Genomic DNA, 23,063 nt, shown 5'->3' on the forward strand with positions numbered 1-23,063 from the left:
TTAACGAAGAGACAGGAGGCAAAGTTGGAGGTGGCAGAGTTGAGGATGTTAAGGTTCGTAATGGGAGTGGCAAGGTTGGACAGGATAAGGAATGAGCACATCAGAGGGACAGCACATGTGGTGAGCTTGGGAATTAAGCTAAGAGAGATGAGACGGAGATGGTATGGGCACATCCTGAGAAGAGATGCAGAGCATACTGGAAGGAGACTGTTGAGGATGGAGCTACTAGGCACACGAAAACGAAGAAGGCCAAAGAGGAGATACATGGATGTGGTGAGAGAGGACATGAAAGTGGCAGGTGTGGTAGAGAAGGATGTGGAAGACAGGGAGCAATGGAGATGAAAGATCCACTGTGGCGACCCTAAATCGGGAGCAGCCAGAAGAAGTAGTAGTAATTCCATTTTGTTTTTTTGCTTAGATTAGCATTTCTTGCTTCAGCATTTAAGACATTATCTGTAAAACATTTTGACCTTCATGAAGGTTTACACTCCTCAAAAGCATTTCCTGGAAGTCTTACTGAATTAATAAAGACTAAGAAACTATTATATCATAAAACTGTACACTAAAATGATAGGAACCATAATATATATTAAATCAAAAATAGCTGCTAATGACAGTGTAGCACAGCCTTTAACTGTGACTTTAGCTATGAGAATTATGGTATGTTACCTGTGGACAGATGAGGGGTTTCCCTTGTTAAAGCACAAAGGAAACTCCATAGACCGATCACTCTTCATGGAGACACAGCTGGGTTCTGGTGAGTCTGATTTCTTTATCTGGAGTTTACTGTACAACATTATAGCAGAGGCATGAGACAGAATTTCATCAATTTCTCGAATATCACAATACAAAATACTGGGAGAGATGAATTTGCTGCTCATATCATGTATTGTGATATTTCTGTTTAATATTCTTTATGAGCGCTACCTCTTCTTACACACTAGGTGGCAGCAACAGAGGTCGTAGCCCACAGAGCGGAAACCTCACTGCTTCAAAGCAAGCTGACTGAACAGTCCAGAAAGTTATGCTCATCAGAAGGAAGTGTTATGGCACATGGGTCAAACTCCAGGCCCACACACTCGTTTCAATCGGCCCACGTGAACTTGGAAACAATAAAACTGAAACAGCCTGTAGAACATGACTGCTTAACATTTTCACGCTATCCAGAATTCACAGCAGATCTGTAGTGGAGCCATCTGAAGGTAGTTACAGTAAACCGCTGTATATACATACGTGCACTCCAGTTTCTATTACTGCTAGATTGACCACGGTCTGAAATGCAGGTTAAAATAAACGCCTGGATTTGACACAGGATCTGAGTTTAACACCCCAACTGTATTGATATTGCAGTGGTTTGATTTGTTGCCTTTACAAATCAAAAATGAATGTATTACACTTTAAAATGTAATGTTTTGTCTCAACACTGTCTCATCAGTCTGGTCCTGTGAAGCCTGTATTGGGATTTGACTCATATCATGGCTTTAGTGTATTGTCTTATACAACTGCATTTTTAATTTTATAAGAACATAATTTTACTAACAATTAACAGAATCTGGCTTTTTTTTTTCAAGTGGTGACTTAACTTTTCATTCTCAGTACAAATTTTTGTTCAGTTTATCTTTTCAGATATACTCACTCCATATTTCAGATATGAACAGTTAAATGACTAAAATATTAGAACATGGCAGCTTACCACTTTTCTGAGGGTGGGGTCACATTATCTGTGTCCAGATCACGGCTCTCCATTTTTGAATATTAGCGTATGGACACACAGCTCATGGACTCACTGCTGATTCCTGAAGATGCTGATCTCTTGGATTGAATGAATTACACTCCTAAAAATCAGAAAGAAAAAAAAACCCAAACATTCTGTTAAACTTGGAGAGAAAAAAATCTTTCACATCAGATGAACTGCACATGTGAAAGACTCCAAACTTAATATACACGAGGATTCAGAGTAAGAATAGTTTTAATAGTTATGCAGCAGCATCATGTCCCATCAGATGCAGAAGACAAGTATCTGTGTGTGTGTGTGTTTGTTTCTGTCCAGACAGGGGGTGAAGTGACCAGTTCAGTAATCAGGGGATTGAGACCTCTGCTGGAAAGGAAGAGACACAGTTTGAAGTCCAAGCAGGTTAGCTGTGATGCCTTCACTAAAAAAGCTGAAACAGGAGGTGACTAAAGTCATCTGAAATTAATAGAAGGGCTATTTTAAGTATAATACTACTTTTTTCTCATACCAGCATAAATGGGTTTTTAGTTTGAATAAATTCTGATCCAGAAGTCAGCCAGTCTGACGTCAGTTGCACTAAACAGGGATGATTCCTGTGAGCCTAAAGTAGGGCTGTGTGATATGACTGTTTTACAGCGTGAACGGTCCATGATCTGCTTTTACTGTGAGGGATCACATGGACTGTGATACTAAATATATTTTGTCAGTTGTGCCGAAAATGCTGAGACATGGCATCTTGTTTTCTGAACCAGAATTTACTCTATTCACTAGTCCAGCTCACGGTCTCCCTGAAAGACACAGGAACAAACCAATAATAACCCAGAGTCAGCAGCTCCTTGGGTTATATTTCCTCATTTTGTTTCCCATCAGCATGGCCAAGAACACATGGCTTGCGTGGTGCTGGTTGGTACATCACTTCTGTTTTCTGTGTATTGATGGTGAGTCCAAAGTCCCGACAGGTGGCTGGAAAGCAGTCTATACTGACTTGCATGTCTTCTAATGAGAAAGCATTCAGGGCACAATCAGCAGCAAACAGAAATTCATGCATGGTAGTGGTTCAGAGTCTGCGAAGATTGGAGAGCTTCCCGTCGGTTCTGAACCTCAGCTTTATACCGATGTTATCGCGGTAGGTGTCCATCAGCATAGCAGAGAACATCATGCTGAAGAGTGTTGGGGTGAGCACACAGCCCTGCTTGACTCTGTTAGTGACTTCAAAAAGGGTCTGAGAGAGAGCCATTGTTGTGAACTTGGGCTTGCATGCCATCATGGAATTGCCGGACGATGAAGTGATCTGGACAGCCAAACTGCCATGATTTTCCAGAGACCTTTGCGACTCACAGTATCAAAGGCTTTTGTCAGATCAACATAGGTGGTGTACAGTCTCACATTCTGTTCCTGGCATTTTTCTTGAAGCTGTCGAGCAGCAAAGATCATGTCCACAGCACTACACCCTTTGCGGAAACAACACTGGCTCTCTGGAAGAAGGCCTTGTTCTAGATGGACGGAGAGGCGGTTTAGACATATCCTTGCGAGAATCTTGCCAGTGGTAGACAGCAGTGATATGCCACGATGGTTGTTGCAGTCTTTGTGGTTACCTTTGTGCTTATATAGATGGAAAATGGAGGCATCTTTGTATTCTTATGGCAGTTTCCCTTGCATCCAAATTTCAGAGAATAGTTAATAATAATACATTTTATTTAAGGTGCCTTTCAGGGCACTCAAGGTCACCTCACAATACACATAAATGACAATAAAAAAAGCAAAAAAGACAATATAAATGCAATAAAATAAAAATCAGAAATCAGCAGTAGTGGATCACAAGTTATAGTGAGTAGGCAAGTTTGAAAAGATGGGTTTTTAAACAGGTTTTGAAGATGGATAATGAGTTAAAATGTTCCTGATGTCAGGGGGGAGGGAGTTCCAGAGGCGAGGGGCAGAGAGGCTGAAGGCTCTGGACCCCATGGTGGACAGACGGGCAGAGGGCACAGTGAGGCTGATGGAGGAGGCTGACCCAAGTGTCTGGGAGGGAGTGTTGATGTGGAGAAGGTTGGAGAGGTAGGGGGGGGGGGGGGCAAGGTTGTGGATGGCCTTGAAAGTGTGGAGCAGGATTTTAAAGTCTATGTGAAATTTGACAGCATACCTGTCATCCCTCCCGTTTTTCCCGGGAAACTCCCTTATTTTGACTTATTTCCCACTGTCTTCCAGTTTTTTTATTTTCCCGAAAATATCCCGTATTTTCACATTATATAAAAGTCCCGTATTTTCACAATATAAAAAAGTCGGTAGGTCCAGAATTCATGACGCGCCTCTGAAAGGAGTTTACAGCAGGAAGTCGGGCCATGAATTCACGTCCCCGCCCTCTCCAGTACAGCAGGTGGCAGTCTAGTAATTACACATTGATTTTAATTGCATGTCTGTGAAGAAGACTGTCAGAACCATAGCGCTAGTCTGACCAAGGTCACTGCTCGGAACTTCTCACAAAACTAAAAGATGGTCATAATTCTTTTCTCAGGGAGCGAGTTTCAGTAGACGGCGAGACTAGAGACATGAATAAAGAAAGGAGCGAGGCAAAACCAAAAAAGGTGTATTGCCGCTACTTGCCCAAATGGCAGGACGAATTTAATTTTGTGAAGAAAAGTCAGTTCGATTACCACGCATTTTGTGTGTTATGCCGTTGTGACTTTAGTGTGCGCCATGGCAGGAGGACCGACATTACACAGCATCAAAAATCGGCAAAACACCAGAGCATACCTGTCAACCCTCCCGTTTTTCCCGGGAAACTCCCTTATTTTGACTTTCCGAAATTTTCCCTTATTTTGAGTTAAAAATCTGGGAAATATCCCTTTTTTTCAAACCTCAAAGTTGACAGGTATGCAGTGGAGTTGTTGGAGAACAGGAATGATATGATTGATGGATGGAGTTCTGGAGACAATATGAGCAGCTGAGTTCTGGACCAGTTGGAGCTTATGGATGGACTTGTGGGGGAGACCATAGAGGAGGGAGTTACAGTAGTCTAGGCGGAATGTGACTAAAGTTTGGACCAAGATGTCAGTGCTATTGGAAGTAAGGGACGGACAGAGGCAGTTAATATTGTGAAGATGGAAGTAGTCTGACCGGGTAACATTATTAATGTGGGTTTGGAATGACAAAGAGCGGTCAAGAAAGACACCCAGGCTCTTAACCTGAGGGGAGGGGGAAACAGAGGAGTTGTCAATGGGGATGGTGAATCTGGGAGTGTTAGTGAGAATGGATTTAGAACCAACAAGGAGGACCTCAGTTTTATCACTGTTGAGTTTGAGAAAGTTGGAGGAGAGCCAGGATTTGATTCCCTGTAAACAGACACAAAGGGAGGGGGGCAGGAAGGTGGAGGTGGGTTTAGAAGGAGAGGTAGAGCTGGGTGTCATCCACGTAACAATGGAAATGGATGTTGTATTTACGGAAAATATGACCAAGAGGAGGGGTGGCACGGTGGTGTATTGGTTAGCGCTGTCGCCTCACAGCAAGAAGGTCCAGGTTCGAGCCCTGTGGCCGGCGAGGGCCTTTCTGTGCGGAGTTTGCATGTTCTCCCCGTGTCCGCGTGGGTTTCCTCTGGGTGCTCCGGTTTCCCCCACAGTCCAAAGACATGCAGGTTAGGTTAACTGGTGACTCTAAACTGACCGTAGGTGTGAATGTGAGTGTGAATGGTTGCCTGTGTCTATGTGTCAGCCCTGTGATGACCTGGTGACTTGTCCAGGGTGTACCCCGCCTTTCGCCCATAGTCAGCTGGGATAGGCTCCAGCTTGCTTGCGACCCTGTGTTAGGATCAGAACCAGGTTTCTTGAGAATAGACGTTACAACCACAGATTTGAGAAATGATGGAACAGAGCCAGAGGCAAGGGCGGCTGGTGCATAAGGGCGATTGGGCGATGCACTGCCAAAACGCAAAAAAAAAAAAAAAAAAGGTTTTTTTCTTTTTTTAAAACAAACTTTCACCAGCACTGCTCGAGGCCATTTTAATCTGTCTCTGGGTATCATTGTCCAATCAGGGTGGGCTTGCTTCTAGAGTACCGCCCCTTTTGGGGCGATTTCAGTCACGCTGAAAATCGCCCAAGACTTCACTGATAGAGTCCCATGTTAATATATTTTTTTTCTCCTGACTGACACTTCAATGCAATCTCTATGAGTTCCGGGGGGGCTTGCCCTAACGTGCTTACGTCACTGTGAAGCACGGCAAAGTTGCGTTCGATCCGCTCAGTTTCTGAGGTGAGATGGATGCAGAAAGCAAATCAATGCGGTCCTTAAAAGAAGTTCCATTTAGTCAGCAATCAAATCGAGCTAAATTGGCAACAAAACAAGCTGGACCCCCTCGACCAAATCTCAACATAAAACAAATTTCGACAAGGGGGGGAAATCATATACTCGAGGTTTTACTTCAACATGGTCCCAGCGCAAATCCTGGCGAGCTGGCTGCGAGGACGCCTCAGCGGTTTTCTGCTCCCCCTGCTTCCTTTTCCACCCTGGAGGTGGCTCCATGGACAACACTGCTTGGACAGTCACTGGAGTTTCGGACATGCATCATTTGTCGGAGAAAATAAAAGAACATGAGTCATCAAAGATTCACATGGGCAGCTGCCTGAAATTTTCGGCTTTTGGGAGAGTGAACATCGCTACACAACTGGATGAGGGCTACAGGCTAGCAGTTCACCGCCACAACGATGAGGTGAGCAAGAACAGGCACATATTAAACCGGCTCATCCAATGCATGAAATTTTGTGGAGTGTTCGAGTTAGCTCTACGAGGCAAAGACGAAACTGAGGGCTCCAGTCACTGTGGTGTTTTTCTGGGTTTGGTTGACTTCGTGACTCTCACACACACACACACACACAGTCACAGAATCCGTTCACTTTTGATGTTTTCAATGTGCATTTTTATATTTGCCACACTTTGCTCTGAGAGTTAGCACTTTGGTAATATCCTTGGTAAATACCAGTAATTGCAAGATCTAAAGATCCACTCATCTATTTATTCAACTGCTATTGTTATGTTAGCCAACTATTTACAATGTTTTGTTACAGTAAGTGCACTTTCCTGTTTGTCCTTAAGTTGCACAGTCTGTAAAATTCTTGCTGGTCATGGAGTTTGAAGTACAAAATCTATTTACAGAACATTCTGTAGAACAGTTGACTTGCTACCTAGGTCAATTTACTTCAGTCCTGTGGACATTTATGGTCCGTGTAGACATAACGGGGGAAAATTGCCCCCCCTGAAAAAAAATTCAGGAGCCGCCACTGGCCAGAGGTTAGGGAGGAGTGAATGATGGCAGTTATCAGGGGCAACAGAGAGGGAAGGCATGCAATGACTAAGGAGGTTGGCAGTGGGTCAAGCTGGCAGGTGAATGTTTTTGATTTCAGGATGAGGTCAGAAATTACATTAGGAGAGGGGAGTTGGAAGCTTGAGAACAGTTGAAAGAGGGGGGCATGAGAAGCCAGAGGAGACGGATTGCAGGATGAGGGGTCAGTTGCTAGTAGATCTTACTTATTTTTGCATTAAAAAAATGTCATTAGAGAGTTACAGTGTTCTGTGGAGTAGAAATGAGGGGGAAAAGAGTTTGGGGGGCGTAGTATTTTGTTCAGCACTGAGAATAGAGCCCTGGTGTTCCCATCACCAGCACTGATCAGACCAGCATAATATTGGGATTTGACTGAGGAAAGGGTGTTTTTATAGTAAATGATGTGGGAGTGATACATTTCCTTGTGAACAGAGAGTCCAGTTTTCTTGTAGAGACGGTCAAGTTGACATCCTTTGGTTATGAGTTGTCATAGAAAAGGTGAAAACCAGGGAGCAGAGTGAGTGAATGATACAGTCCGAGTTTTTACAGGGGCAAGTAAGTTCAACAGAGTGTGGAGATGATCATTGTAGAGGGTAACCAGTTGATCAGGAGGGGAGGAGTAAATGAAACTGGAGAGGCTGTCAATACCTGAGGAGAGAGCTGCTAAATCAATGTTTTTAATATTATGGAAAGAGATGAGACGTGACTGTTTAGTTTTGGACAGTTTTAAGCAGGAGTTGAATGAAATTAACATGTGATCAGAGATGGGAAGATCATCAGCGGAACAGTTAAAAGGAGTGTCACCAGAGCAAAAGACCAGATCCAAAATATGTCCTTTAGTGTGGGTAGGGAAGTCAATGTACTGTTTTAGACCAAAACTATCCAGGCACGATGTAAAATCCTTGGTAAGTGCCTGATTAAAGTTGTCCATATGAATATTATAAAATCACCAAGCATAATTACATTGGGAAAGCGAGAGCAGATGCGTGTTAGGGTTTTGCTGGGATTCGAACCTGGGTCGCTGGTGTGATAATCCAGCAAACCCCCACTAGGCCACCAGGGGGATGACTCAAGTGCAGAGGGGTGAGGGTGAAAGTAGAGTATCAAAAACAGTTTATTTACAATATTTACAATCCAAAGGAAAAAACAAAAAGATAATCCAAAAGCTCAGAAGATATACAAAAATAAAAATATCCAAAGATTCAATGTCCAAAATCCAACTCAGAAAAGAAGAGTCAAAAACTCAAACGCTCAGAAGATCCAAAGGTCAAAACAAAAATCCACAAAGTCTAAAAGAAAGTAACAAAAACCAAGAATACTAAGACACAGGCAAGGTACATGGGACAGAGGGAACTAGCACTAACAGCATAGCATAAAGACTCCATGACTAGGGACTGAACTGAGGGAGTATATATACACAAAATAAATGGGAAACAGGTGACACTAATGAAGAAAAACAGGCAATCAACACAAACACAAAACACAGGAACAGAGGCGGCCTCTAGAGGCCAAAACAAACATGACACGAAAAGGAAATAACAGCGGCCTCTAGAGGCCAAAACAGTCCCAGTCCTAACAATGCGAGTGAGAAAAGCAGAGAAGTCATTAATAAAATCCTTCTTAGGATTGGATTGGCGATAGATAGTAACTTGAACAGTTGGAGTCGGACCATTAAGTTGAAGAGCCAGAGTTTAAAAAGATGAATATGCTGGAACTGTAACGAGTGAGACCTTCCAGGTCTTGCAGTAGATTATCGCAAGACCTCCTCCTCTGCCAGTGAGACGGGGCTGGCAGGTGTAAACAAACCCAGGTGGTACAAAGTCATTCAACAGAGAGAAGTCATCGGGTTGTTGCCACGTCTCAGACATAAAAAGTCATACTTGCGATCACGGAGGAGGTCCTGGAGCAGTTATCCCTTGCCCGTAAGAGAAAGGATGTTAAATAATCCAATTTTGATGTTGCTGTGCTCATTGGTAAAGTTGACGCTAGCCAACCTGGCTATGCTGGCTAATACACTGCGGTCCACTTTCCTACCGGAGTTTCTCGGAGGATGTCGAGTTGTGGACCAGATGGAGTTGATTGCAGTGGAGTCGTCAATGTGGTAGCTTCGTTGGGAGCCCTGGTGGATGTATTTCCAAGGAGGTGGGCGAGCGATGTCAGGGCAGAGATGCTGAAGCAGTGGAGGATCATGTCGGTGGAGCTGCAGCTGGAGGAGCTCAGCAGCCGTGTATTGGAGTAAAGCTGATGATGGATTAAATATAAATGGACAGGACAGTCCAGGTGAGCACAAACCTCACGGCAAGGTTGTGAATCTTCATGTTGGGCGAGAGAAAAGTAACGTTCCCAGAAAGCAGTAGGAAGGCGTGTAAGCCCCACAGGTGAGCAGACCAGATCAGGCAAAACTGACAAACAGGTTGTTTTGATAGGGGAGCCAAGGTATAACACCAACAGTGCCATGTTTGCCGAAGGTAAAATATCTACTGCAGAGTCCATATATTCAATAAAATTAACAAATAAGGGCCAGTGAGCAGCAGCAGCAAATGCGCCAGTGTGCACTCAACCGGAAACCGGTACTGTGAGGTGGCTGGTGATGAGAGGGTGATTCAGTTTGTAGATCTCTGCTAGATTGGAATTGCTGCCAGGAGCTTTGCCATTTGCTAGACCCTTGATAGCTTTGAGGACCTCATCTACTGTTGGCAGATTGTCCATTGTGTTATTGATGGGTACTTGTGGCAGCCTTTCAATTGCCTCCTCACTGATGTTTGAAGGGCGATTCAGGACATTATTGAAGTGTTTACCCCAGCGTTGAAGGATCTCTTCCTTCTCAGTTATTGTAGAGCTTCCATCCATGCCAAGCAGAGAGGAAGACCCAGAGGAAGATGGACCATAGACAGCTTTCAGAGCACAGTAGAAGCCTTTCCAGTTCTTGTGGTCAGCATATGCTTGGCTCTCATCTGCCTTTGTACCAAGCCATTTGTCCTGTATTTGGTGGAGTTCAGTCTGAATCTTGGCCTTGATGTTCTTCAGGGCATATGCCTTGGAAGCAGAGATTAGATTAGATTAGATTAGATTAGATTAGATTAGATTAGATTAGATAGAACTTTATTGATCCCTTTGGGCGGGTTTCCTCAGGGAAATTAAAAAGTTTGGGTCCTGGAGCACAGCACAATGCAGCTGGTGCTTCATTTCCAGAAGTTCTCGTATTGGAGTGGCACTCTCGTTGAACCAGTCCTGATGTTTGTGAGAGGATATGCTGAGGACAGAGAGAGCAGTGGTGTAGATTGCATCTCTCAGCTTGGCCCAGTTTTCTTCAATATCTCCATTGGTTAAGGTGCTGTACAGACTCAGAGATGCGCAAAAGGGTCTGCTTGGTAGAAGGGGCAGAGAGTTTGGCTATGTTGAGGTGCTTTTGGGGCTTTCTTCCCTTGCGGTCATCTTGGTGGTTGGAACTTGATCTTGAGCTTAGAGACAAGTAAACTGTGGTCCATCCAGCACTCAGCACCACACATCGCTTTGGTTATTCTAACATCCTGCTTGTCCCTCTGACATACTAGCATGTAGTCAAGGAGGTGCCAGTGCTTGGAATGAGGGTGCTGCCATGTGGTTCTATTGCATTTCCAGAGACGGAACAGAGAGTTTGTGATCAGCAGCTCATGATTGGAGCAGGTTTCTAGAAGCAGGTAGCCATTGCTGTTGCACTTGCCAATACCATGCTTCCCAAGTACGCCATGCCAGGTTTCATGATCATTGCCAACACACGCATTGAAATCACCTAAGATGATGAGCTTGTCTGACTTGGGGACAGCCGAGATGGCAGAGTTCAGCTCCTCATAGAATCTCTTTTTTGCTTTGTCAGTGTTAGTCATTGTTGGTGCATATACAGTGAGGATTGTGGCACAACACTTGCCGGTTATTGTCAGTCTTAGGGACATCAGTCTATTGCTGATGCTTTTTGGAGAGAATGGCAGCTTCTTTGCCAAGCCAGTCTGAACAGCAAAGCCAACTCCAGATTCACAGTTTTCTTCCTCACTTTTGCTACGCCAGTAGAACGTATACCCAGCACCCATTTCAGTCAGCCATCCTTCTCCAGCAAATCGTGTCTCACTGAGGGCAGCAATCTGGATCTTGTATTTTGAAAGCTCACGAGCCACGAGAGCAGTTCTCCTCTCTGGTCTAGCAGTTTCGCTATGGTCCAGCAGAGTTCGCACATTCCATGCTCCTAAGATCAGTGGGGTGGTTTTGGCATGAAATTTCCTCATCGTTGTTTACTGCAGAAAGGGGAACTCCTGCCAGCTGTAAGCTGGCCAGGTTGGGGGTGAGGCAGGCAATTTTTAGGACACCTTTTCTAGTCCTTGCCTCAAGCCATGGAGTTGAGCAGTGCATTCCTAAATAGGGCTGCTCAGTCACCCAGGGGGCTGCTGAGGTCCAGTGTTGCCTCGGTCACTGGACAATGACCCTATAGCCTAGGCCGCCTCCGTGCAGGTTTGTGGCTATGGCTACCAGTGCAGTCCAACATCTGCCGCTTTGCCACTCTCCCACTGCCGTAGGACTTGGATGTGTGAGGATGAGTTGGTGAGATGAGGTGAAGTGGATGAGTAGGCAGGACTTGCGTCAGGTGTTGGATTAAAGTGAGGATGGGTTGCGCTGCACCAACCTCACTCTCTCACCCAAGATGCATGATTTTCAGCAGCAAGATGAAGTCAAGATGGCAGAACATGGACTTGGGCGCAGTAGATGGCCTGGAAGCCTTATGTGCCTCATCCAGCCCTGAGAGCTCCACGATGCTTGCTGGCGCCATCCAAACATACATTGGAAGGGACTTCCTCTGTGTGGTAAGAGTGATACCTTGTGGGCATGACCAGACTTTGCATGAATGGGGTAGGCATTCCCCATTGTTTTCTGTTAGGGTTGATTCCCTTAGCTTTGGGCTATCCCTAACCATCCACAAGACAGTGGAGCTATTTGAGCCACAGCTGGCAGCCTAACAGGTGCTACTACTCCGGGTCAGAGTGGACCTGGGAGTAATGACAATTAAGGGGTGACCCCATGCTCCCCAAAGCCCCATCCATCCCTGGCAGGAGCCTTGCCATTGGATGCAGTTTAATGTCATACCCAGGACCAAGTTTAACATCATACCCAGGTGTGTGATATGACTGTTTTACACCGTAAACGATCCATGATCTGTTTTCACTGAGGGATCACATGGACTGTGATACTAAATATAGTTTGTCAGTTGTGCTGAAAATGCTTTGACATGGCATATTATTTTCTGAACCAGACTTTATTCACTCGTCCAGCTCACGGTCTCCCTGAAAGATACAGGAACAAATCAATAATAACCCAGAGTCAGCAGCTCCTGTTTCCTCATTTTGTTTGGCATCAGCATGGCAAAGAACACAGAGAATCTGGTGTGTAAAAAAATCCACTTCAGTTAAAGGTTCTGATTGCAAAGTTGAATTCTGGGTAAAACGTTCTATTTTTATTGCTGTTGGAGTTTCGAGATGTTTGGCTGCTGCGCACACACACACACACCACACACTGTATCCTGTGTGTCAACATTCTGCTGAGATAAAAAGCATCCCACATTTTACAATTCTGGAGATCACCAAAGCAAGTGAGCAACAATATCACATGACCACTGTGGGGCATATCTGACCTGCTTTTAACCAAAACATGTCAGAATGGGCAAACATGACGGACTCTGCTCTCCCGCTAGTGGAAAAGAAAAGGAAAGCCTACCGAGTGAGTGCAACTGCAAGATAGAGCAAGGTTAAAGCACATGTCATTTTTCTGGACAGATAACTAAATCATTCTAGCTAGCACTTAGCTATCTTAGTCTAAGAATGCATGGGTTCAACTCCACGGTAGCGAGTATGGAGTTATACCCCTAATGTTTTGATCTTATAGAGAAAGAAACAAGAATACAAAAGCAGTAACAGAGAAAAGATATATTCATCTTTTGTTTTGCAGATCTAGTTCAGTTCAATGCTTTGCTAAGATGCAAACATCCGTGGCCCAAGAAGAGTTAACCATAAAACACACTTCCCGCCCCTAAACAGTGAAACCCTCTGGTGTGACTGTGCAGTCAGGCACACAGGGCTCTAGCCACGTCTCCGTGAATGTCAAAGCACAGCAGTTCCTGCTGTCCCTCTGGTGTTTAATCCGTGCACGCAGCTCGTCCAGTCTGTTGTCCAAAGACTGAACAATAGCGAGCAGGATGCTGGGCAGAGGAAACTTCCTGATTCTCTGTCATGAGCAGGACAGGACTCCAGCACATTTCCCTCTCTTTCTTTTCCTCTGGCATTGCACGAATAAACAAAAGACCCAGGGATGTGCAGCGTCTGCGATATCAAAAGTTGGTTTAAAGTCTGAACTGTCTGATGGTCACAACTCCACGAGAATTTATCGGTCACACTGAATGCATGATATCACTGTATGTGCAAAAAGAACCAGTCATAAAAAAGTAAATAAACACTAATTTGCTGAGATGTCTTTGAGTTCTCATCGGTGCGGCCATCTTACAGCGCACCCAGAAGTAATTCACGAATGTCAACCACAAATTACATACCTGCAACTCAAAACTCTCCGAGGTCAGAGAGGCGGCAAGATGGCGGTTTGAGCAGTCGTGTTTCTAAGGAGCTCATCAAACTTAGTCACAAATTATTTGAAAGATACAGAATGAGATGGTGTCTCCAGATTAAAGGCTTGGGAGAGGAAAAAGGAGGAAAACATCAGGGAGCATGTCATACAAATCCTGGGTGACGCTGTCCCAGAGTTGAAGCTGAAGATGGAAGAAGCAGTTGACATTGTGCATCGGGTAGGGAAAAAGATGGACAAGAACAGACATGTCATCATTCTGTTTGCCGTAAGACGAGTGAAGGAAGAAGCATGGCAGCGGAGAAAGGACTCTCCGTTCTGCAAGGAAAAAGGTATTCGTTTAACTGAAGTGCTTCTACGAGAGGATTGGGAAGAAAGGAGACGGCTCTGGCCACAGATTGAGCGAGCGAGGCGGGCCAACAATCAAGCCTACTTTCAGGGTACACACACACACACACACACACACCAGGGACGTGCACAGGATTAAAGAGAGGCAGGGGCTCAAAGTCAGAAAAAGGGCAGCAAGTGCATGATTTTTTTCCCCCCGGTTCTTTCCAAAATATGGAAATGTAGAATTAAAATTAATGTACTAATAGGAAGGTAAGTACTTAGCTATGTGTTCTGTGTTGGTGAAAGTGATATGCAATTGCCATTTCTTTTGTGTCAGCAAAATTGTCACTCACATTATCATAGGCTTGGAAGACATGCAAAGCAATAAAACACTGGTGCATTATTAGGCTTTTTTATTGTTAAAGATTTAACATTGAACAGTGAAACCTGAACTTTGAACAAATAAGTAAATAGCCTAATGGACAAAATGATAAAAATCAGTCCTACCTCTCATAAGGTAGAAGCCTAACATTCCAGGGGCCTTAAAGCAGTAACCTTCAGGGGGCCATGTCCCTGTAGATATTAATGACCTCATTGTGATTTATGGGTGTGTCTTTTTCAATCAAGAGGAGAAGGAGATCAGAGAGCCTCTCTTCTTTGCATAGGCTTCTGAGTACATTTTTCACAAGCTTTAGCTTGGAGAAAGACCTCTCCACTGTTGCAGTGGACACTGGAATCGTGGCATATATTCTCATCATTTCCTCCAGTGCTGGGAAGATGTCATGTCCACTGTTGTCTCTTAGCGTTCTTAAGATCCCCTTCAGTGTGAGAGTGTCTGGGAAAGAAGCATGGAAAACTCTGAGCTCTGTCTTCAGCTTCTCTTCTTCTCCTCCATAGAATTCACACAATGTGTGAATAGCTTCAGTAGAGTCAGGACCCATGGCGTCTTTACCTACCCAGGTACTTGCCTTTGTCAAACTGTGGAGTGCACTGAGTACTTTGAAGGACTGTGTCTTCCCATCTCCCTTAAATCTCCTATGTAGTTCCTGAGAAAGAACATCAAGGAATGGATCGTACATCTTCACCCTGTAGTACTCTTCCACTGATTTGAAAGAGTGGCTCTCTGTGACTGCAGTAGAACTGTGTGTATACTTTGCAGGAACCTTTCTCTGCGTTTTCTGTCCTGGGGGGACTGTGGGGGCGCTGCAGGCCTTATATTCACAGAGAAAGCTGAAATTACTATGTAATAATAATAATAATGTCATGTTGTTGTTATTATTATTATTATTATTATTATTATTATAAGCATGCACAGTAGTAGCAGAGACAATAAACTTTAGATCTGTATCTCGGACTTGTAGCCTAAATCAGACCTGTAGTGAGGTAAATATGATCCGCCATGAGCAAGGTGAATTTTATTTTGAAATTTAATGCAGCATTTTATTTTGTATTTTATACTCGATTTCCTGTACCATGCAAACTTCTCTGTGCTGCTCGATGCGCCATACTCCGACGTCCAGCAAAAATAGAAACTGACACATAACATTGTTTTTTTCTGAAACATAACGCACATTTGATTTGAGCACGTTGTGGAAGAGGTCGACGACAAAAGTTATGAGAAAAAATGTATGTCAAACTTTGACCAGTTGGTGGCGCTAGCGAGTTTGAGGTGGCAACATGAAATTTACTGAGAAGAATCATGAAACTGTCCAGAATCAGTGTGCTAAATTTCATAACTTTTTACCATACTGTTCTATAGGCTGCCATAGACATCCTATACGGAAGAAAGATGCTTGAAATAATAATAATAATAATAATAAGAAGAAGAAGAAACCATAGAAACACTAGAGGTGCCTGCAGCTCCGCTGCTTGGCCCCTAATAAAATATAGCTGCAAGCAGCAATGCGGGGCCAAGCAGCCACATGCTAAGAGATTGATGTTATGTTGGAGAGATGGTCATAACTTGTGCTGACCTTGAAATTTTTAAATGACCTTCAATGGGGCATCCAACAGTGTGATCAGGCATTGGAATTTTGTTTCGAACCAAAACACATGAGATATGAGCCAAAACACATTTTTACAAATTATAGCGCCCCCTATTGGTCAATTTGCACCAAATTTGGTGTGGACCCTTCTGGAGGGGTGTGGCTTTGTCCTTAAGTTTGGTTGAGATATCTCAAAGGGCTGCCGAGATATGAGCTCACTTCCTGTTTGGCGTCTTCGCCACTAAATTTGATTGGCTGCTGTGCAATGACAGTTTTATCAATCGCTCCAAGAAATAGACCCTATATGCAACATAGTCTGAAGATGGTCCATGTCCATTTTCATGAAAAACGGTCAAAAAATGTAGGAGAAGTAGCATTTTATTCAATTTTAACAAAATCCAAAATGGCGGAAAATCTACCCAGGCGGAAAATGACGTCATAGGGTGCATTGGAATCGGCTTGGCCCAAGGATTCCAGGGATACCAAGTTTTTGAGAATAGGATGTATGGTTCAAAAGTTATGAGCAAAAATGTATGTCAAACTTTGACCAGTTGGTGGCGCTAGCGAGTTTGAGGTGGCAAAATGAAATTTACTGAGAAGAATCATGAAACTGTCCAGAATCAGTGTGCTAAATTTCATAACTTTTTACCGTACGGTTCTATAGGCTGCCATAGACGTCCTATACGGAAGACAGATGCTTGAAATAATAATAATAAGAAGAGGAAGAAGAAACCATAGAAACACTAGAGGTGCCTGCAGCTCCGCTGCTTGGCCCCTAATAAGAAACCATAGAAACACTAGAGGTGCCTGCAGCTCCGCTGCTTGGCCCCTAATAATAACATGAAATTATTATTATTATTATTATTATTATTATTACATAGTAATTTCAGCTTTCTCTGTGAATATAAGGCCTGCAGCGCCCCCACAGTCCCCCCGGGACAGAAAAGGCAGAGAAAGGTTCTTGCAAAGTATACACACAGTTCTACTGCAGTCACAGAGAGCCACTCTTTCAAATCAGTGGAAGAGTACTACAGGGTGAAGATGTATGATCCATTCCTTGATGTTCTTTCTCAGGAACTACATAGGAGATTTAAGGGAGATGGGAAGACACAGTCCTTCAAAGTACTCAGTGCACTCCACAGTTTGACAAAGGCAAGTAACTGGGTAGGTAAAGACGCCATGGGTCCTGACTCTACTGAAGCTATTCACACACTGTGTGAATTCTATGGAGGAGAAGAAGAGAAGCTGAAGACAGAGCTCAGAGTTTTCCATGCTTCTTTCCCAGACACACTCACACTGAAGGGGATCTTAAGAACGCTAAGAGACAACAGTGGACATGACATCTTCCCAGCACTGGAGGAAATGATGAGAATATATGCCACGATTCCAGTGTCCACTGCAACAGTGGAGAGGTCTTTCTCCAAGCTAAAGCTTGTGAAAAATGTACTCAGAAGCCTATGCAAAGAAGAGAGGCTCTCTGATCTCCTTCTCCTCTTGATTGAAAAAGACACACCCATAAATCACAATGAGGTCATTAATATCTACAGGGACATGGCCCCCAGAAGGTTACTGCTTTAAGGCCCCTGGAATGTTAGGCTTCTACCTTATGAGAGGTAGGACTGATTATCATTTTGTCCATTAGGCTATTTACTTATTTGTTCAAAGTTCAGGTTTCACTGTTCAATGTTAAATCTTTAACAATAAAAAAGCCTAATAATGCACCAGTGTTTTATTGCTTTGCATGTCTTCCAAGCCTATGATAATGTGAGTGACAATTTTGCTGACACAAAAGAAATGGCAATTGCATATCACTTTCACCAACACAGGACACATAGCTAAGTACTTACCTTCCTATTAGTACATTAATTTTAATTCTACATTTCCATATTTTGGAAAGGACCGGGGGGGGAAAAAAATCATGCACTTGCTGCCCTTTTTCTGACTTTGAGCCCCTGCCCCTCTATAATCCTGTGCACGTCCCTGCTTTAATGTTTGATATAGTGAAAGACATTAAAGTGCATCTCATCTCATTATCTCTAGCCGCTTTATCCTGTTCTACAGGGTCGCAGGCAAGTTGGAGCCTATCCCAGCTGACTACGTGCGAAAGGTGGGGTACACCCGGGACAAGTTGCCAGGTCATCACAGGGCTGACACATAGGCTACGTTTACATTACGTCGAATCAGCGGATCATCAGATTAACGTTCTTAAAACGATTCGCGTTTACACTAAAACCATTAGCCGTGCACACAGCAACACCAATACACGGATATGCTCGGCTCTGCAGGCATCCTGCGCTCCAAATCACTCCGCCCTGAACAGCGAGTGCCCTCTGGAGGGTGCGCACTCTGGCCCTGCGCAGCTCACACAGCGCGCGAGTGAAGTGCACAAGCCACGATTCGGGACTGAGCCGCTGTGTGTGTGATCCCAGCGCATATCACTTACTACTTGCAAGTGGAAGGATGGCAAGCCTAAAGACAATCATAACTACACAATGGGCAGTATTTGCATCAGTATTTGCAGTATTACAAGGCGGAAGTCCGCGCCGTTTTTCAGCAGTCGCGTCACATGACCAATGCCAGCGAATCAGGAAGGTGGATGTCACAGTGACGTTGTCCAATGAGGACGCCAGCTAGAGCTCAGCACAGCGTATTCACGTATCTCAATGTTTACACAGCACCGGACCAGATACAATCTAGATTGAATACGTGGACACTGGCGGATTCCCGTTTCCCGGCTTTTCCAGGTGGTTTAATGTAAACGGACAGTGCAGCCGCGAAGAAAACGAGACAGATACGGTCTAATGTAAACATAGCCATAGACACAGACAACCATTCACACTCACATTCACACCTACGGTCAATTTAGAGTCACCAGTTAACCTAACCTGCATGTCTTTGGACTGTGGGGGAAACCAGGATTAGTACTCATCATTTTCCAAAAGACCAGACAATGAGAGAGAAAAGGGAGCGCTTGGTCTATACAGGCTGTGCATTTAAACCGTGCAATGCTCTCGCAGCCTGCTCGCGCTTCTGCAGATATCACGAATCTGGCTCCAGACTCTCTTGGGATTTTTCCAGACGCGTTTTGTTATTTTATTTTTTTCTGCTGTAGACAAATGGCCTTGTGCAAAATTAACCTTCTGGATGAGTGTGTAAAGGGACATATTCACATAAAAAAAACGAAATTGGTCCAGGATATGCACTTTAAACGGACAATGGAGCTCTATTTAAAGGCTTCTCTTCAGTTAGTTGTGGAGTGAGCTAATCAGGTGTTAGACTTGAAGGTTGTATACTTATTTTGTTCTGTTCCAGTTGTAATGGTAAATGTGAAAATTTCGTTTGGCTCTTTGAATGTAAGGGGCTTAAAGGACAGTATAAAAAGAGGCACTTTTTCTATTTTGCAAAGGGCAAAAATCTCATTGTTTTTGCAAGAGACTCATTCCTCTGAGATGGATAGGACTTTTTGGACTAATCAATGGGGAGACAAGATGCTATTCAGCCATGGATCTAACCAGTCGGGAGGTGTGGCGATATGCTTCAATAGATGTCCTGGTGAAATCGTGACTCTCAGAGCTGATGGAGATGGTCACTGGTTGACTGTGGTATCGAAAGTCTATTCTTCCTAATAACTAATGTTTATGGATACAATAATGGTCAAAACACAAAACTAATGGAAAATATTACAAATGTGATTTCAGACTTCAAAACTTCATATCCTACTGAATACATCATAGTAGGCGGTGATTGGAACATAACACCTAATGAATGTGAAGATAGATGGCCTCCTAGACTAAGCAAGTTGAAATGCAATGACACTGTTGAAGGTTTCAAGACAGATAATAATTTAACCGATGTATGAAGTTGTTTAAATTCGGGAATCAAAAATTACTCTTGGCTTAAGCCCAATGGGGAAAGTAAGTCTCGAATTGATTATTGGTTGGTCAGTGACATAATCATGAGATATGTTTCAATCTAAAATCTCTAATGCTCCTCTATCGGATCACTGTTTTATAGATCTGGTGTTAAAACCAACAATAAGGGAATCCAGAAACAAAGGATATTGGAAATTTAATGGCAAGTGGTTACAGGATGAGAAATATTGTGAAAAGATAAAAGAAATAATGAGGGATATTGGAAATGATGAAGCCATCAATAGTGACACTGGTAAATGGGAATTTCTCAAATTCAAAATTAGGGCATGTACTATTAATTTTAGTAAAGACCTTAACAGAAAAAGAAGAGAGTATGAAAGCAACCTACTTATGGATACAAGTCTATGTTGTCGTAAACCTGAACTAAATGATTTAATGATTTGATTGAAACAGGAAAAAAATAGGTTAATGGAGCTACAAGTCAAATGAGATTACCTTTATCTTGAAAAAGCACAGGGTGCCTTAAGATTACAAGCAAAATGGATTGAGGCAGGTGAAAAAAAAAATTCCTCATATTTTAGTCATTTAGAGAAGAACAGACAAGTGAGAAATTCAATTACAGCTCTAATGATAAATGGTATAGAAAGCAAAGATCATAGGGATATAGAAAAAGAGGTTTTACATTTTACTGCAAGTTGTATACTGTACCTCAAATTACTCCTCGGTAGATATGGATAACTTTTTTGATACAAATCAAGAATGTTATTATAGAGGAATCCTTTAAAGATCTTTGTGAAGCTGATATTAAAATTGAGAAAATAGACTCAGCTATTTTGAAGATGGCTTCAAACAAATTGCCAGGTACCGATGGGCTTACTGCCAATTTTTATCAATTCTTTTGGAAAGATTTAAGGCATTTACTGTTTAAAGCTTTAAGAGAGTGCACAGAGAAGAAAGAACTGACATCTAGCATGAAACAAGGTGTAATTACGCTCATTCCAAAGTCTGGTAAAGATAAAAGAATACTAGATAACCTGAGACCAATTACACTGCTGACTACTGATTACAAGATTATTTCGGGGGTCACTGCTGCTAGACTGAAGGGAGGCTTATCATCCATAATTAATGAGACACAGTCAGACTTTTTGAAAGGAAGATTCATCCATAATAACATTAGGTTGGTTTTAGATTTGCTTGATTACAGTGATTTAACTGATGGTGGTTTTATCTTATTTTAGATTTTTTTTTTAAAAGCTTTTGATTCTGTTGAACATCCTTTTATTTTGAAAACTTTGAATCATTTTGGATTTGGAGAGAAGTTTAGAATAAATATAGATATGTTATATAACGGAATTAATAGCTCTGTTGCTCTTGGGCATGGCACTTGTTCAAGATTTGGAATCAAGAGGGGCATTTGTCAAGGATGCGATACCTCCCCTTTATTGTTCATAATGGTTGCAGAAATGTTATCTATTTTTTATCAAAAATAGTGAAATTGAAGGCCTAAATACATTTGGAAGTCAAATAATAATTAGTCAATTAGCAGATGATACAACCTTAATTTTTTAAAAATGAAACTCATTCCTTTAGCCTTACAATTGATAAATATATTCTCAAATGCGTCAAGACTACAGTTGAATGTGGGCAAATGTGAAATATTAACTTGACATGATTATCCCCTGCAACCATTATACAATATAAGGAAAGAAAGAGGTTAAGTACTTGGGTATGGTTATTTCTAAAGACAAAACAACTGAGGAGTTGAATATTGGGAAGAATGTAGATAAATGTAAATCAGCTATGAGTAGGTGGTTGCAAAGAGATATTACAGTCTTTGCTAGAGTGTTATTAACCAAAATGGAGAGTCTGTCTAGACTTATTTATCCAGCTTTCTCTTTATCTGCAAAGATGATTAACTCAATCAACAGTGTCAACTTGAATTTCATATGGAGAAACAAAATGCCATTACATTAAGAAAAATTACATGGTTAAAAATCATGAAGAGGGGGTGTTAAAGCAATTGACTTTAATATTATGAATGGAGTTCCAAAATTAAAATGGTTACAAACATTTATGAGGAATAGGCATTCTTTTTGGTTTATTATCCCAAATGGAATTTTTCAGAAAATGGGGGAGGGGGGGGGGGGGAATAGACTTCTTTCTTCGATGTGATTTTGACATTAACTCAGTACCAGTTAAACTTTCTACTTTTCATCAGCAAGTGTTACTCTATTGGAAGCTAATCTATAAATATAACTTCACTCCACAAAATACACCAATTTGGAATAACAGATACATTTTACTTGGCAGAAAATCTTTGTATTTTGAAGAATTGGGATCGAAAGGGATTTGGGCAATTACTCATTTCTTGGATGACAATGGAAATGTATTACAACATGGAGAATTTTGTCAGAATTTTCAATTCAAATTCACTGTTAAACTGTATAATAAGATTACGTATAAAAGCCATATCACTTTCTCTGAGATCAAAGGTCAAAAAAAGATATTGTTTATTCAAAGGTCTCTCCGCGACTAAGACAGCTTTGCACTGAGGGAGCTGATTTCTGTGACTATAAATGTTCCAACAAGGTTGTCAGATGTGTTTGAAAAACATGCAGAGGGAAGAAAGCAGCCTAAAGACACTCCTTATGAGAAAACACTAGTCACTGATGCAGGACATTGCACCTGTATTTAGCCATTAAACACCTGCTCAGGTGATTTCAGTTCCGCAGTTTTACTGCTGTTTTTACACGAGCTCAGTCAAATACAACCACATTTCTCTCCAACACATCACTTACTTTTACTCAGCACTCCATGCTGGGCTTCATTAATCTCACCGGTTCTGCCTGGAGTTGGAGTTTTTATTATTATTTTCTCCCAACAGCAACACAACGACGTCTCAGCTGAAAAAGAAACACTTTGACTTCAGGAGAACTGATTCACTCCGAGTGATGTGTCGTTCAGGGAATGAATCGACTCTTTGATTCGGCTCTTTGAGATGAATTTTAAAAAAATTGAAAAGGCAAACAGTGAAATTGAAATGTTTACTCGTTCAGGGAGACTCTTGACGTTTTGTTGTTCTGAAGTTACACTGCAAGTCCAGTCCACTTTAATTACCAAGAAATAGAATAAAAGTGTGGTCATTAATAATAATAATCTCACATAAAATCTGTTTGTGAAAAGACAAAAGAAAGCAGCTGAGAAAGATTTCACATTTTATCCTGATTATCACATTATTA

General features: G+C 42.4%; 1 long non-coding RNA gene across 1 annotated transcript; it reads right to left on the reverse strand.

Annotated features, from left to right (window-relative positions):
* Positions 1-710: 710 nt before the first annotated feature.
* LOC132870668 (uncharacterized) lies at positions 711-22,708 on the reverse strand. Its single transcript, XR_009651166.1, has 3 exons — positions 22,623-22,708; positions 1,694-1,835; positions 711-786 (listed from the first exon to the last, which is right to left on the reverse strand). It is a non-coding gene; the product is annotated as an uncharacterized LOC132870668 (long non-coding RNA).
* Between the last annotated feature and the right edge of the window lie 355 nt (positions 22,709-23,063).

The sequence above is a fragment of the Neoarius graeffei genome, chromosome 22 (assembly GCF_027579695.1).
Source record: "Neoarius graeffei isolate fNeoGra1 chromosome 22, fNeoGra1.pri, whole genome shotgun sequence".
Taxonomy (NCBI): Eukaryota; Metazoa; Chordata; class Actinopteri; order Siluriformes; family Ariidae; genus Neoarius; species Neoarius graeffei.